At 45.5% G+C, this 16,415-nt stretch overlaps 1 protein-coding gene across 3 annotated transcripts in view; it reads left to right on the forward strand.

Moving 5' to 3' along the window:
- The first annotated feature begins 2,098 nt into the window (after window positions 1-2,098).
- Window positions 2,099-16,415, forward strand: part of Sgms2 (sphingomyelin synthase 2) — an 80,103-nt gene continuing 65,786 nt past the window's right edge. The window contains exon 1 of one of the 3 annotated variants that reach the window (XM_027395722.2): window positions 2,099-2,469. The gene's annotated coding sequence lies outside the window, so the exon portion shown is untranslated. Of the gene's footprint in view, window positions 2,470-2,670; window positions 2,833-3,926; window positions 3,975-16,415 lie in introns of those variants that run through there. The other 2 variants (XM_027395723.2, XM_027395724.2) reach the window with 2 other exon arrangements.

Here is a 16,415-nt window from a genome sequence, read left to right on the forward strand (position 1 = left end):
ATTGCCAAAATATAGGCATTGAGATAAATAATTTTCTTTCTCTTTAAAATTTCATTTCTATGTGTGTGAGTGTTTGCCCTCACGTATATCTGTGCATCATTTGTATGCAGGGTCTACAGAAGCCAGAAGAGGGCATTGGATCCCCTAGGACTGGATTTACAGACAGTTGTGAGCTGCCATGCAGGTGCTGGGAATTGAACCCCTCCCCTTCTCTGTAAGAGCAGCCAGTACTCTTAACCACGGAGCCACCTTGTCATCTCCATTATTTGCTTTAAAAAAAAAAAAAAAAGTCAATGACTATCACAGAGAAACTACACAACACTTTTTATTTTTACATTCCAACCACAGTTCTCCCTTCCACCCCTCCTCCCACCCCCCTCACCTCCTCCCAGTCCACCCCCAGTCCACTCCTCCTGGTGGGTAAGGGCTTCCATGAGGAGTCAACATAGTCTGGCTCATTAGGTTGGAGCAGGGCCAGGCCCCTCTCCCATGCATTAAGACTGAGCATGACATCCCACCAGGGGAATGGGCTCCAACAAGCCAGCTCATGTACCAGGCCATAAATACAGTCTTACTCCTTTGTTTTTGTGTTTAAAGCTTTTAGAGTGAGGGTCTCATGTAACCCAGGTTGACCGGAAGTCCCTATATATGGAGGAGGTCAGTCTTGAAGTCCTGATCCTCCCAACTCTGCCTCCCAAGGACTAGGGTTATAGGAATGTCCTATAACCCTATTTTTTGTAAGTGGCATGATAGGATAGCCAACTGAATCACGATACGACCAAATGTTCCAAGCTGCCTGTTAAACAGCCTTCCACACGGAGGCCCATGTAGAATCTGTAGCATTCATATTCTTCCACAGTGCACACAAGACTGAAGGCTTGGGGGCTTTCAAAACTTCACAAACCTTACAATGCCATTTTTCTGAGTTCTGTAGAAATTTTTACTTATACCTACCTCCCTAATGTACAAATATTTGAGTGGTGAAGTAGGGAGGAGGTGGGTTGTTCACCCACATTGGCCGGACAGAATCTTGACTCTCTGTGTTACTCATGCATCAGACACTAAGCTTCTGCATTACATCTGTGGTTGTCTGAAAAAAAAATGTTGGTTCAAATTTCCATTTACTCGGACAACATGCTAGCAAACTAATCCATTTCTATTGCCTTCTGGGCAAAATGCCTGGGCTTTGTAAATGTAAAAAGGAACTCCTTATAGAAAAGGAAAGATAAACCCAAGGAAAATAAATTACATGGCTGATGCTCTCTTCTGGATTCCTACCTTTCTGGAGCTTAAAAACAAGTGCATTCCCCACAACAACGTCTAGCCTGTGGTTAATTGCAGGGCCATTTCAGTTAAACTTCTGCATTGTGACATCATCTTAGACCTGTCAGCTTGGGGCCTCCCTCACATGCTCTATTTTGCTACCATTAGGTTTAATGATTATCGACACAAATGATGGCCACACTAAACACCAGAAATGATTATCATTATTTTTGTCGACTATATGTTAATCCCTTGAGGACAGTCTGTGCAATCCTACACATCCACACCAAAACCAGAAGGGAGGTAGATACAGCATAAAAAGGCATTTAAACCAATTACGTTCAGTAAAGGTTCAGCCAGCTGCCTGGATTTCTAGTTAGACACTCTTCTCTCGAGACAGTGGTTCACAGTGGTTGACTTTGGGAACTGCCACCAGGTGTGGAAATGGCAACTCTAAGGAAATGCCAAGCTTTGACCATTTTTGGAGACAACCCTTCCTACCACTTAACTGCTGAGATTATCAGAGAAACCACATATGGCCACTTGTGCCCCCAAAGCAACGGAAACGCACAAGTCCATTTAAGTGGAGAGTCACTCTTTCAGCGGTCATCCTGGTTCCGGTTTCTCATACTTGCCAAAACGCAATTCACCTAACGGGGCCAATGACAAGGTGGTTAGCATCATTAGCCTCATTAGGTGCAATCACCCTTCCAGCTCACCTAGAGGTGCCACCGGGCATGGTGACTAACCTCGCCAAGCGGTCTTGTGATGTTTGGAAACCCACCCACTTGACCTAGGCGGGGCACCACCCCTTGAGTCAGCGCGGGTGCCCCCCGGCCCGCACACGACGTAGTCGGGAAGCAGTTTCCGAAACCGGAGGAGGTGCGGAGGTGGCTTATCCCTTCCCGGGCCCCACCCCTGAAAGTTGCTGGGAGCGGCACCCAGAGAACTTTCCCAGATTGATCCCCGCCCGCGTTCGGGGAGGTCTGCCGTGCTCTGCGCTCAGCCTGCGGCCGGGAGCCACCTCGCGCTGCCTGCCAAGCCCCTCCTTCGCTGCATCTTCTAGGGCCGCAGAGGGGAGGGTCGGCTGCAATCGCCTCCCGAAGAAGTCGCACCGGTTTTTCGAGCTCGGCTGGACGCCGGGAAGAGACACGGCCGCGGGAGTCGCCGGAGTCCGCGGGTGCCCGCAGGAACCTCGGGCCCGGGGTGAGTCACGGCTGGGAGCAGGAGAGGGCAGGCGAGAGTGCGAGAATGAATGATGTCAGGAGCGCGCAGGGCGCGGGCTGGGGAGGAGGGAGGGAGGGAGGGAGGGACGGCGAGCGCGGGCGGGACCGCGGTAAACAGAACAGCGCGCTGCCCGGGGCTCAGACGCCCGGAGACCCCGCCCTCCGCGCCGCCGGAGCCGCCCGGAGCCGGGTTCGCTGCAGCACCCGGACTGCGGCCTGGGGCGGAGCGGCTTCCTCGGCGGGCGAGACCCGCGCAAAGTTTGCAGCTCTCGGGCCCGGTCGCCCCGGGTCCTCGGCGCCCGGCGAGCGCCCCCGGCGTGCGAGCACCGGCTGCGTGCGAGCGGTGAGCGCCGGGCCGGGAGGAGGATGGGCTGCGGGCTGCGCGTCCTGCGGAGCCTCCGCGCGGGGGACGTGGCTCCAGCGGGGACGTGGCTCCGGCCACCACCGCCTCCCCAGGCCGCCCCGCCCCGAGCATCCTTCCTCGGTTTTCATCTGCTGGGGGTCAGCTGGTGGCTGTCTCTCCTCCCAGCCTGCTGCTCATTCATTTGTAACCCATTTTCGGGTAGTTGGTGGTGGCATTGAATGGCACAGGTTAAACCGTAGATTGTGCAGTGCCAGTCTTGAGGTCAGGGTTGAAGTTAGGCTGGCGAAGTAGACTGTCACTTGCTGAAGGTCTGTGCTCAAGACCAGCTCTGGGCTGCCCAAGGGGATCTCTCTGCCTTTGGCGTTTAGACCCGCACCCTTTTACGAAGGGAGACTGGGTTTGTCAGCAAAGAGAGGTGGCAGTGGACAGTACCCCGTCACAGTCTGTGGGTCCGGTGACCGTTCCGTCTCAAAAGCAAATACTTTAAATGTTATTTCCTGTAATCTTTCATTAATCCGCCGTTCAACACCTGCTTTTTCAACACCTGCTTATTCTAAAATGACCTTAAAATAATTTTGACATGTGCTTGAAATTCTGGAGCGGCTCAACTGTTTTTGTCCGTGGACTTTGAATCTCACTTTAACTGCTCTGTTCTTTGGTGTCACTTCTAGACTCATCTACTAACCCTGAACCCTCAGTTAGTTACATTTACCATCCGGAACCCGTAAAATGAGATCAGGACTACTCCAAACAGTAAGGAGTGTTAAATAAGGATTAACGAGTTTAGCAGTTAAGGTAGAGGCACAAACGTCTGATCATGAACGTCTTTTCCAATGCAGACTCTACTAAACTGTAACAGTTGACCTGTAAATAACAGCAAGTTCCAGGTGACTTAGGTAAAGCCAGTTTCCCTCTGAGGAACCTGTCCGGCCCAAGTTAGCACGTGAAATGCTGCCTCTACTCCCTCGGGTTGGGAAGGGAGGTTTTCAGGAAGTCAACTGTTTCAGGGTGGATACCTAAGACGGTTTTGTCCCCACCCTCTGTTGTGAGTTAAGTGTTTAAGGGACATCAAAGCCGCTGGGCAGACAGAGCATGAGAAGCCTGGACTTTGCAGGAAGAAGGTATTTGTAGAGAACTCTTTAGCATTTCTTTCCTTCTTAATAAGAAGCAAGCCAAATTCATTTTTTGTTTGTTTTGTTTATAGCCCATTTCCTTGTTCCACTGATGGTCTTATTTCATACTGTTCTCCCGCTAAAGAGTTTTTGGGTTTTTTTGTTAAAACTTTACTTTTATTTTATTTCCATGGATGTTTTGCCTGCATGTATGTGTGAGGATGCCAGATTCCCTGGAACTGGAGTTACAAGATAGTTGTGAGCTGCCATGAGGGTGCTGGGAATTGAACCCTGGTCCTCTGGAAGAGCAGTCAGTGTTATTAGCTGCTGAGCCACGTCTCCAGCCTCTTAGTTTTTTTTTTTTTTTTTTTTTTTTAAATCAAGTTAATATTTGATTTGCTGTTGTTAGTTTCATTTTTAAACCAAGCTGGTTGACCTGTGAACCTGTGGAGAAACTCAGTACCAAGTGTAAGTAGGCTGCTGTTTCACCCTGTTCTGAGTTTCTTTTTCCCAGAGCTTGGTAAAAGCCCTAGGAGATATTTGGAAGGATCCAGAGGCATTTGCTCTGCAACACTGGGGTATGAGGAGGGGATGGTGGCCATGGGGTGCAGAAGAATCTGGGTGATTGCCAGGCCCACATTAGCCATGCTACCCTGAATGAGTTACACTCCCAGTTGTTGTGGGACTTTAAACAAAATATATGGAAATTACCTTACATTGTTAAAATAGACAATGAAATACAGATTGTGACTTTCTTTTTAAAAGTGATAATTTGAAGGGAAGGGAAGAAGAAGAAGAAGAAGAGAGAGAGAGAGAGAGTGTAAAGAAGTCAATCTTACTGTGTAGGGCTACTTGGCTTTGAACTTGAAATCCTCCTGCCTTAGTCTCCCCAGTTCTGGGATTTCAGGTATGCCCTACCATCCCTCTTCCTCTTCCTCCTCCTCCTCCTCCTCCTTCTTCTTCCTCTTCCTCTTCCTGTTCTTCTTCATCTTTTTCTTCTTTTGTAGGGCAATTCCTGAGAATTCTAGGCTAAAAAAAGAGTAGCTTTCCTTTGACTTCTGGTGGAACCAAACCCTGAACTACTAGTATCAGGTAGTCATTCAGCTCATATTTGTTGTCATTCAACTTAATAAATGGTGAATATTTCTTAAGCAGCTTTATACCCCAGCACTGGTATGTAACAGTGCTGGGATAATGGGGTTTCTGTTACTGCCCTTGTGACTTAGAGTCCAGTAGATTAAAACCCAAGTACTATGGGGTCAACAAGCAGGAGCATTGGGAGCTGGGAGGAAGCAAAAAATGACAGCACTGCTGGGCTGGGCTGCCTTCCTAGAAGTCGTCGATGTTCTTGAGTCAGGCTCCTCCATTCTTGTGAGGCTGAGCACAATGTGGACATCTTGCTTTACCTAATAAAGTAGTATTGACAAATTAACTTATTTTGGAGGGGCAGGTTTCAAAATAGGGTTTCTCTGTGGCTTTGGAGGCTGTCCTGGAACTAGGTCTTTTAGACCAGGATGGTCTTGAGCTCACAGAGATCTTCCAGCCTCTCCCTCCAAAATGCTGGGATTAAAGGCGTGAGCCACCATCACCCAGCTGACAAATTAATTTAAATAATGTGAAACAGACTCATTGAAAGGAAATACGAAGGGTAAGTTAGCTCAACCAAGATTTATTTCCTTTTAAGAAAGCCCTAGGTAGAGCTTTAAAAGGGTTCTCTCATTGTGTCAGTATCCCCACATCCTGGTTTCCCTCATATTAGAAGTGATGTTAGAAATGTTTAGAAAAGTGGGCAGAATAAACCTATCGCCCTGAAATCACTTCACACCATACCTTCCAGTTTTCTCACATGTGACATGCAACAGCAAGTGCTAGCGTGTACTGAGGTCTCTGTGGACAGATGCTAGCTAGTGCTGTAACCTCTGCCCACCACAGCCTTGGGAGGTGATGCTCTTCCATGCACGGGTGCTTCGCTTGCATGAATGTCTGTGCACCACATGCTTACGCTGCCCAGGGAAGCCAGAAGAGGAAGATGGATCCCCTAGAACTTAGAGTTGCAGGCAGTTGTGAGCCTTCATGTAGGTGCTGGTAAGCAAACCCAGGTCCTCTGGAAGAGCAGCCAGTGCTCTTAACCTCTGAGCCATCTCTGCAGCCTCAAGGTAGACAAGACATTCTTTAACTTATTACTAGGGAGAAATAGATTTATTTATAGTAGTTAACTCTCCCAAAGTTGCACAGCTGGAAAGCTCTGTTCTACAAAACTGGATTTATTTTCTACAGAGTATAACTTTCCCCCAAACTCAACTATAAACATCTCTTATATCACTAAAAGATTCTCATATAACAAATGTCATTTTTAGTGTTCTGAACCAATCCCATATTGTGGGACATCAAGTTTGTCTCCAGTTTTCACTGTTTCTGAAGATTTCCTTTCCTTTTAGTTTTCATGTGTGTGTGTGTGTGTGTGTGTGTGTGTGTGTGTGTGTGTGTGTGTGCATGTTTACTGGTGCTCTCAAAGGCCAAAGGCAGCAAATCCCCCTGGAGCTAGAGTTACAGACAGGTCCTTTGTATACCCACTCTTAACTGCTGCATCCACATTTTCTCAATTTTTTTTTCAGCTTTGAATTAAATCTGTACAATGATAATTTTTCAGTTGCTTCGCTTTTTAAAAAGGGAAATCTATTTAACTGTATTCTCGAAAGGCTGTTTTTCAGAATTTGAAAAGATGTTCTGTTGTTTGTTTATTTTTTGCCTCTTCACTAAAGATCAAACCAGGGGCTTGCAAGATGCCAAGCACTTGCTTTCACATCCCTGGTCCCTCCTCTCTTTTACCTCTCACTTGCATGCTCCTTAAAGCAGTTAGCTTGAGGGTCAAGCTTGGCAGGGCTGCCCAGCAGGGTCCTGGCTCTACTCTGGGGAGTGTCTGAAAACAGAACATTCCAGCTTTCCTAAAGTGCTGTTTGTGTTTTTATTATTAGTCATGCAGCTAACCTTATTTTTTGAGGAAATACAGCAGAGAAGAACTGTGTTAATTTTGTCAGGCAGCTCTGAAAAAGAAATTTTATTTCTACAGTTACATCATCAGCACCAGTGAGATAACATTAAATATTTTCAGATATTATGTTTACATTATTATATTTAGTATGTCAGCTTTAGGATAAATCACATCAATATTTATTTATATTTTTGAGGAAGGGTCTCACTGCAGCTCTGGCTGTTCTAGAACTAACTATCAGCTTTAGGATAAATCACATCAATATTTATTTCTATTTTTGAGGAAGGGTCTCACTGCAGCTCTGGCTGTTCTAGAACTAACTATTTAGACCGGGAGCTCTTGAACTCATAGGTCCACCTACTTCTGCTTCCTGAGTTCTGGGATTAAATAGGGCACTTTTCCGAAAAAGTTTGTGCGTCATCCGTATGACATTGTCAGGTTGATTTAATGAAAATGCAAGAAATGTCCATTGTTTTCATTGTGAGTATAGTATGTTTCTTTGTATAAAGATTCTCAGGTTTTTCTAGTATGTCAAGCCTTATTTGCTACTGAGTCAAGTTATCAATGTTGCCTTGGGCTTCTATTTTCATTTGTAATTCTAGTTTATAAACCTATGTTAACCAGGCATGGTGGCACACACCCTTAACCCCCCAGCTATGAGTTCAAGGCCAGCCCTGTCTTCATAGTGATTTCCAGGTTAACTGTGGCTACATAGTGAAACTCTGTCTCAAAAAGGTAATTAATTAATTAGTTGATTTATACCTATGGTTTTGCAAAGCATATTAAGATATAGGAGTGTGGAATTCAACCTCTTTTAGATATCCGACTCAGTTCAGTAAGAACTTTCCACTGTGGCTTGTGAGTCAAAGGGAACTTAAAGAGCAATAAATAGAATTATTAATGTGTTAATGGGATACTAAATGTGGGGTTTCTTGAATCCCATCTTTGTACACTTTTTTTTTTTTTGGTTTATCGAGACAGGGTTTCTCTGTGTGGCTTTGGAGCCTATCCTGGCACTGGCTCTGTAGACCAGGCTGGTCTCGAACTCACAGAGATCCACCTCCTCTGCCTCCCAAGTGCTGGGATTAAAGGCATGTGGCACATTCTTTATTTTATTGTGTTTTGTTTGTTTTGAGGCAGGGTTTCTCTGTGTAGTGTTGTCTGTCTTGGAACTCACTCTGTAAACCAGACTGGCCTCAAACTCAGAGATTCTCCTGCCTTTGCCTCCTAAGTGCTAGGATTAAAGGCGTGTGCCTCTATCACCTGACCAAGATAAGTAGAATTTTTCAAATTCTTACGGAAACTTTTCCGTGTACTGGTGGGAGCGATTGCCTGGAGGTGCGAAACTGGAGAATGGAGAGGTGGTATTGTGCCAAAGGCAGGTTTTGCATCCTCCTTAGGGTGGTGCCTGGCCCCAGGCCTGCAGGAGTCACCTCTTCCTATTGGGCCTGTATTCCTCTGTGTTCCTTTGGTCTAGCAGAGGGAAGATGGGACCACGGGGTTCTCTGCTTCGTCTACCTATTATAGAGAATCATGGGGGGATGCCACCTGTCGCCAGGTGCTCCTTCATGGCTTTAGTAGTTACAAAGGATTGTGTTAGTTGTTAGTCTATCACTGACAGAAGATCGGAGAAGATGAGCTTCACTGAGGGCTAAGGAAGAGAGAAAAAGTGGTCTTAAGTCATGGCCCATTAACCAGCTGTGCTGTCACAGAGGCCACTCCCCAAAAAGAAGTGGGGACCTTCCAAGAAGATGCTTATTCCTTAAGTGTGGACTCTTTGAAAAAGAGGGATGCCAAAGATTTGTGTTGACTCCAAGCCTTGTCGCCCAGAAGATGGAGATGCTGTGGCAAAACAGAGAAAGGTTAAATAGTGGTAGATAATATAGATGCCGGGTGTTGGTGGCACACACCTTTAATCCCAGCACTCAGGAGGCAGAGGCAGACAGAGCTCTGTGAGTTCAAAGCCAGCTTAGTCTACAAGCAAGTGCCAGGATAGACTCCAAATCGACACAGAGAAACCCTGTCTCAAAAAAAAAAAAGTATTAGACCCCCTGAAGTGCTATTGTCATCTTCATATAAAAATTGCTGTTTCCAGCCGGGTGTTGGTGGCGCATGCCTTTAATCCCAGCACTCGGGAGGCAGAGGCAGGCGGATCTCTGTGAGTTCGAGGCCAGCATAGTCTCAAGAGCGAGTACCAGGATAGGCTCCAAAGTTACACAGAGAAACCCTGTCTCAGAAAAAAAAAAAACAATCCTGCTGTAAGGGCTAGAGAAGAGAGATGCTTAGAGGATAAGAGCACTGCCTGCTATTCCAGAGGTCCTGAGTTCAATTCCCAGCAGCCACATGGTGGCTCACAACCATACGCAATGAGATCTGTGTGCTCTCTGACCTGTAAGCATACATGTAGGCAGAACACTGTGAACATAATAAATAAATAAATCTTTAAAAAAAATTGCCATTTCCACTCTGGAAGTGGAAGATCTGGGTAGTTTAGCAAGACTCAGGAACCCAAAACTGTGTAGACAGCAGAGACAGGCTCAGCATGGGTTTTCAGGACTCCCACCCAGCTCTGTCATCTCTAGGCTTCCAGGGCTCCTCCCTGCTCTGTCATCTCTGCAGTAGCTTCGGATATGTGTCTGGTTTAGGGGGCCATATTCTGACATAGGACTGTATCTATAACCTCCTGGAACTGTGTTCCAGTCTCATTGCCTAAGGCCATGAAGCTGTGCCCAAAGTGAGTCTTGCTAGGCTTTGCCCAGCAAACATGAGTGTGTTTCTGTGTAACCCTGGGGAACTTTAAAGAACTCCCTCCACTTCCTGGTGTAAAATGGGAATGACATAGTATTTATGTCAGAGGGTAATAATGTGAATTATTACACCCAATGTGTAGAAACCATCTGAGGAATGCTTGCTGTTTTGTTTTGTTTTGTTTTTTCATAGAGGCTACATTTCTAATTTAAACAGAGGTTTCAACCCTTTTGCCTCAAAAATTGAATATCTCTCACCAAAGAAGCTCATTTCTTCTGTGACATAGCTTGTCTGAGTTGGTGGGATCTGGCTCCAGCTCCCCACTGTCTCACTCCCTTCAGTGTTAAAGTACAGTGAATGAGAGGAAATGCTTCTGTGTATGCTGGTGAGATCTTGAAGCCCGGGCACAATATGCTTGCTCTCCCTGCAGATAAGCAGATGTGTGGAGTGAGAGTCTCTCACAGCTGGTGCTGCCCCTAGCAGAGCATAGCCTTCTGGGAAATACTGTACCATGGGCACCACTGTCCCTGAAACTGCAAAGCCATTAAGAATCACAAACCCTACTGTCCTCGCTCTTTAGGAGGCCCGAGACAGCTGTTCAACACGACTGCTACTGTCTTCTGTGAGTTTCATTTGCTCAGAGGGTTCTTTAACGGGTCTGATGGACTGCCCCTGTTCTAGCAAGCTTAATTGCAACCCAGGGAGTTGTTTTGGTTAAATTAGTGTATGAGCCAGCTCTGGGAAAATGTCACGAAATCTGTTTACATATATGTAAAATATATCCCCTAAGGTGCTTTAGTTAAGACTGAGAATTTGGAACAGAGATCGGCGAGTTATAAATAACACTCAGGAACATTTAAAAGTCAACAAAAATGTAAAGTTTTTACTAGGTCCCAGGGTTTGTTTCCAGTCCTTAAAACTGTTATTCATTGACTCCTAAAACATGTCAGTATGATTGTCTTCATTTTATCTTTTCTTTTTTTTTTCATTTTATCTTTTCATCATCTCATTTCGCACATGTGTGCATGGGGTGTGTGTGTGTTGCACTGTGGATTAAAACTATCCCCAACCCTTTAAGATCCCTTTGATTTGAGAAGCAGAGAGATACTTTCCAGTGCCTTGGAATGAACTTTCGTTTGGTGCTGAGGGGAGCTCAGAACATCAGTGAATTAGCGAATGCCAGTCAAGCCCAGTAGCATCCAAAGCTCCAGGATAGGGTTTCAAAGGTATCAGCTAGACTATGGAGCCTAACCACTGGTGTTAGACTCACTGTTTTGTGCCCCACCCCCACCCCCTGTGTCCTTGGATGTGGAATTAATTGAAAGAAAAATCATACCTGTCTAAACATGCTATGTCTCCGCTCCTTACAGTCAGGGCTAGAGCATGCATTTGGAAAACTTGGATGCTTAACTTCCTGTGGGGTGTTATCAAGAGTTTGGTTGGCTTTCTTGAGTACAGGAAGGAAGAAGTCATTCTCCCATTCCCATCAGCCCATAAGCTGAGCAAAAAGAACAGTCTCTGGCCCTCTATTTGATTTTATTGGTTTAATTTTTTTTCTTTCATGTCTATGAGTGTTTTTCCTGCCTGGATGTCTGTGTACCATGTGTATGCAATGAGGCAGGAAGAGAGTGTTGGATTTCCTGGGACTACAGTTACAGACAGTTGTGAGCTGCCATGTGGGTACTGGTAATTGAACCTGGGTCCTCTGGAAGACGAACCAGTGCTCTTAACCACTGAGCCCTCTTTCCAGCCCTGATTTTATTGGTTTTGATTTTAGGCTTTCTACTGAATTGATAAGGACTTTTTAACTATTTTAACTTACAGAGGACAGTAGCTTATGTACCAGAGATTTTGTTGACTCTTCTTTTTAAACTTTATTCATTGTTGTGTGTATGTGGCTGGGGAATAGGTGCGTATGTGTGGAGCCCAGAGGACAATTGTGTGGAATCAGTTACTTCCTTTTACCTTTATGTGAGTTCCAGAGATCAAACCTAGTCATTATGGCTGAGCTCTCTCTTGAGTCATCCTGGGTCATCTAGGTAAACACGGCTTTATCATAGGACCCTTGTAAGTCAACAGGAAAGCAGATTAGGACAAGATAGTTAGCACCATTAGAACAATTCCAGTGGCCACAGTTGGTCTTGAAAGTGGAAGACCATGAGCCAAGAACACACATAGTCATAGAAGTTTGGGTCAGCAAAGAAATAGGTACCCCATCTCACCCCATGCCCCAGGAGGGAAATAGCCCTGCTTACACCTTAACTGTAGCTCAGTGAGATGCCTCATCTCCAGAATGCCTAGGAATGTAATGTGTGTTTTAAGCCATTATATTCATTGTAACTTGTGTGGGCAGCAATGGGAAACTGCTTCAGAGTTAGTACAAAAAGTCTGCTTTTTTTTTTTTTTAATGTGTATCTGCTGTGTTTGGCTTGCATGTATGGCTGTACCATATGTGTGTGTGTCAGAAGAGGGCATCAGATCCCCTGGAACTAGAGTTATGGATGGTTGTGAGCTGGGTGTGGGTACTGAAATGCTGAGCTGTCTCTAGCTCTCAGTCTGCTATTTGACTCCTTATTCAGCCTCTGGAAGGAGCCATAGCAGTTTTAGGCTATAGGGACTGAAGGCAGGCTCAGTGGTGTTCAGTTGAACCCATGGTGTTCAATCTCCACTACTACAAAAATACATAAATAAGTAAGTGATATTATCTTGGGAATTGTCCTGGCTTAAGAAATAAAATTGCTGGACATGATGGTGCATGCTGTTAAGCCCAGCACTAAGGAGGCAGGGGCAGGTGGATGGATGTCTATGAGTTTAGGCCAGCCTATACCACATAGTGAGTTCCAGGCCAACTCGAGCTACAGAGTATGACCCTGCTTCATAAATAAATAAATAAATAAATAAATAAATAAATAAATAAAATAGGGCTAGCATAGGACTCTGATAATTTCTAAGACAGAGCTGTAAAAGCAGTTTTGCTAGGAGTAAAGAGACTGGCTTGTATAGAAATATAAAAAATTTTGCAAACTTGCAAACCACAGAGATAGATCTTCCTATATTTGCAGTTCTTTTCTGTGTGTACACATGCTGTGTGGGAGGGCCAGAGGTCTGTGTTGGTGCCTTCAATCGCTGTTCACCATGTTTTCTGAGACCGATTCTGGCACTGAACCTGGAGCTCACCAATTTGGCTAAGTTCTTCAGCCTGCAAGCCCAGGATCTTTTTTGTCTTTTTGCTTTCCGGACACTGGGATCACAGGTGTGTGCTGCTAGGCAAGGCTTTCTTGGACGGATGCTGGGGTCCTAACTGCCATCACTGCAGCCTGCTACATTTTTAGATCAATCAAGTACATTCTCATTAAATTTAGAGTCACTGCTAGTTGTGTGTGTGTGTGTGTGTGTGTGTGTGTGTGTGTGTGTGTGTACAAAAGATGGTTTGGGGCCGGCGTTGGTGGTGCACGCCTTTAATACCAGCACTCGGGAGGCAGAGGCAGGTGGATCTCTTTGAGTTTGAGACCAGCCTGGTGTACAAGAGCTAGTTCCAGGACAGCCTCCAAAGCCACAGAAAAACCCTGTCTCTGAAACCCACTCCCCACAAAAAACATGGTTTGGGGAAACTTTCTCTAGAGGGACATTTTGGTCTGTTCTCTGAAACACTTTTATAGAATTTTCTCAGCCTTTAGCTGTTTAGTCCTGAGACATTTTGCCCTGGTTAGAGGTTTAGAGCCCTGTGGGAGTCTAATTAAGCAAGTCTTCATTAATAGTTTGCTTCTTCCTGAGACTATCTCTAGGCTTCCTTTGCTGTAATGAAGTGCCTGGTTCAATCAGTTTGTCAAGAACAAAGGTTTGCTTTGGCGCACCCCACCCCTCTTCGGAGACCTCTCTTTGGGCTGGTGTTGAGGTACTCAGTGGCAGTGGATGCAGAACAAGCTGCTCGGTTCATGGCCAGGAATCAAAGGGGGAGGGGTGGGATTGCTGTCTTTCCCACCCCCTTCTGATCCTGTTTCTGTAACCCTGAGGACTTATCTCTGGACCTCCCCTCAGGAAACTTTCACTGCTTGGTGATGATGTATTGTTTATGGCTGATAAAACTTGCCTGAAGATCAGAGTGCAAAGCTAAGCCACTTGTTAGCCACACACCTAAACCACTAGTTAGCCATAGAGGTCAGGCAGTGCTGTACACACCTTAAATCCCAGCACTCGGGAGACAGAGGCAGATGGATCTCTGAGAGTTCAAGGCTACCCTGGGCTACATGAGAGTGAGTCAGTCTAAAAGAGAAACAGAGCACACACCTTTGATCCCAGCACTTGGGATGACATGCCTTTAATCCCAGCACTAGGGAGATGGAGACAGGAGTGATGTGGCTAGACAGAGAAAGACAGGAACTCATTGCAGTCTAGGCAGTCTGAGGAGCAGTGGAGTTTGGAGATGCAGCCAAAGAACACCATCGCCCCTTTGGTCTGAGCACTGGTAGAGGTGAGAACTCTCTAGTGGCTGGCTGCTTTGCTTCTCTGGTCTTAGGCTTTAACCCCAATATCTGTCTCTGGGTTTTTATTATTCATAATATATATACTGCTTCCCTGGAACACCTCTGTGGGAACCAATTCTGAACCCCAGGACCTTTGCAAAACATTCAGTATTCACCATAGCAGAATGAGGCTATCTTTAGATGTAGAAGAAACTAACTTTCACAGTTTCTTGACTTGATCTAGGTTTTTTTTTTTTTTTTTTTTTTTTTTTTTTTTTTTTTAAGACAAGGTCTCACTTATGAGCTCTGGCTTGCCTGGAACTAACTACGTAGACTAAGCTAGTCTCAAACTCAGAGCCATTTGCCTGCCTCCTGAATACTGGAATTAAAGGCATGCATCACCATGCCTGGCTGGGCATCTCTTATTAAATTGAGTTTTATTAGTTCTTCTGGATGAACTGCAGCAATCGGTTGTGTAAAGGCTTGCAAAAGCCAGACCCTAGATCAGGATAGTGACTGCTGTGGTTGTAAGATGGGAACCCAGAGCTGACCAATGGAAATAGTGTGAGCCAGCCACAATAGCTACACATGAAACTCAACTGTCCCACCAGCCACTATATGAAAAGTAAAAGGAAGCTGGTGAAATTAGTTTTAGCCTTTCTTTATTTTTTCCCTTTCTGAGACAGGGTTTCTCTGTGGCTTTGGAGGCTGTCCTGGAACTAGCTCTTGTAGACCAGGCTGGTCTGGAATGCGCAGAGATCCACCTGCCTCTGCCTCCCGAGTGCTGGGATTAAAGACCAGTACACCACGACCCGGTTAATTTCAGCATTTCATATATAATCTAGTATGTCAAAACATAACATTCGTTATAGTCAATTGGAAAGTTTTTGCAAATTTTACATTTTTCCTAACTCTTTGAAGTGTGGTATGTACTCCACATTCATAGCAAATTGATTGAAGTTCAAGTATTGGATATTAACTTGGGTCTAGCAGCTTCTGTACTGTGTGAGACAGCTGAATCCAGCTCACCTTAGGGAATCAGTCTGCATCTGCAGATATTGGCCAACAAAATGCCCAAGACCTAAGTACTTCAAGACAGTTTTTTTTTTTTTTTTTTAAATAGCTCATGGTTGTGGAGGTCCAAGAGGATAAGGATCGTCCTTCCTTCCTTCCTTCCTTCCTTCCTTTCTTTTTGTTTTTCGAGACAGGGTTTCTCTGTATTGCTTTGGAATTTGCTCTGTAGTTCAGGCTAGGCTGGAACTCACAGATCCTCCTGCCTCTGCCTCCTGAGTGCTGGGATTAAAGGCGTGCACCACCAATGCCCGACCTTGAGGATAGGGATATTTCTGTCCCTCTCCCTCTTTTTCCTTCTTTGAGTAAGGATCTCACTATGTGGCTCAGGCTGGCCTTGAACATGAGGTGCTTTTGTCTTAGTTTCCAAGTACTGGAGTTTTCAGCTATTTGCCACCACATCTGAAGGAATATTGTATTTTTATTGAATTACATCAGCTACTCTGTGAGTATCACAAAAAATTGGTTCTGGTCGCTTGTTAATGTGACCTATTAGCCAAGTGGACACTGAAGTGACACTACAGGACATAACCATATAAAATTCTTCAACTCACCTGGCTGCTGTCACTCTGTCCTTTCTCTGTTTATATTGTAATCATGTCTAGTTGCCTGTTGTGACAGTTTGGGAAGCATAGCTTCATTAAAATATGAACCAGAGAAATCATTGCTTAATGTCAAATATTGGTCTACCTGGAAGTGGTCAGGTCAGGATGTAAGACATGGCACAGCAGAGCTTAAGAGAGAGGGTAGAAGTGGGGGGAACCAAGGGTTCAGTCACTGCTTTCAGTCAGTTCTCAGGAGAAATTGCCTTGAGTTTCATAAGTGCTTGGAGTATAGTGGCTAATATAGCCTTTTTCAGTTCCTCCTAAAGTTGATGTGTTATACACTGTCTTGAGTACTTGCTCTGTGCTAAACCTCCCTCTCTCCCTCCCTCCCTCCCTCCCCCCTTCCTCCCTCCCTCCTTCCCCCTCTCCCTCTCTCTCCCTCTCTCTCTGTCTCTCTCTCTCTCTCTCCCTCCCTCTCCCTCTCCCCCCCTCTCTCGCACACAGACACACACACACACAGACACACACACACACAGACACACACACAGACACACACACACACACACACACACACACACACACACACACACGGGTGCGCACACACTATGGTGTGACTTTCCATATGCTAGGC

The sequence above is a fragment of the Cricetulus griseus genome, assembly GCF_003668045.3.
Source record: "Cricetulus griseus strain 17A/GY chromosome 1 unlocalized genomic scaffold, alternate assembly CriGri-PICRH-1.0 chr1_0, whole genome shotgun sequence".
Classification (NCBI taxonomy): Eukaryota; Metazoa; Chordata; class Mammalia; order Rodentia; family Cricetidae; genus Cricetulus; species Cricetulus griseus.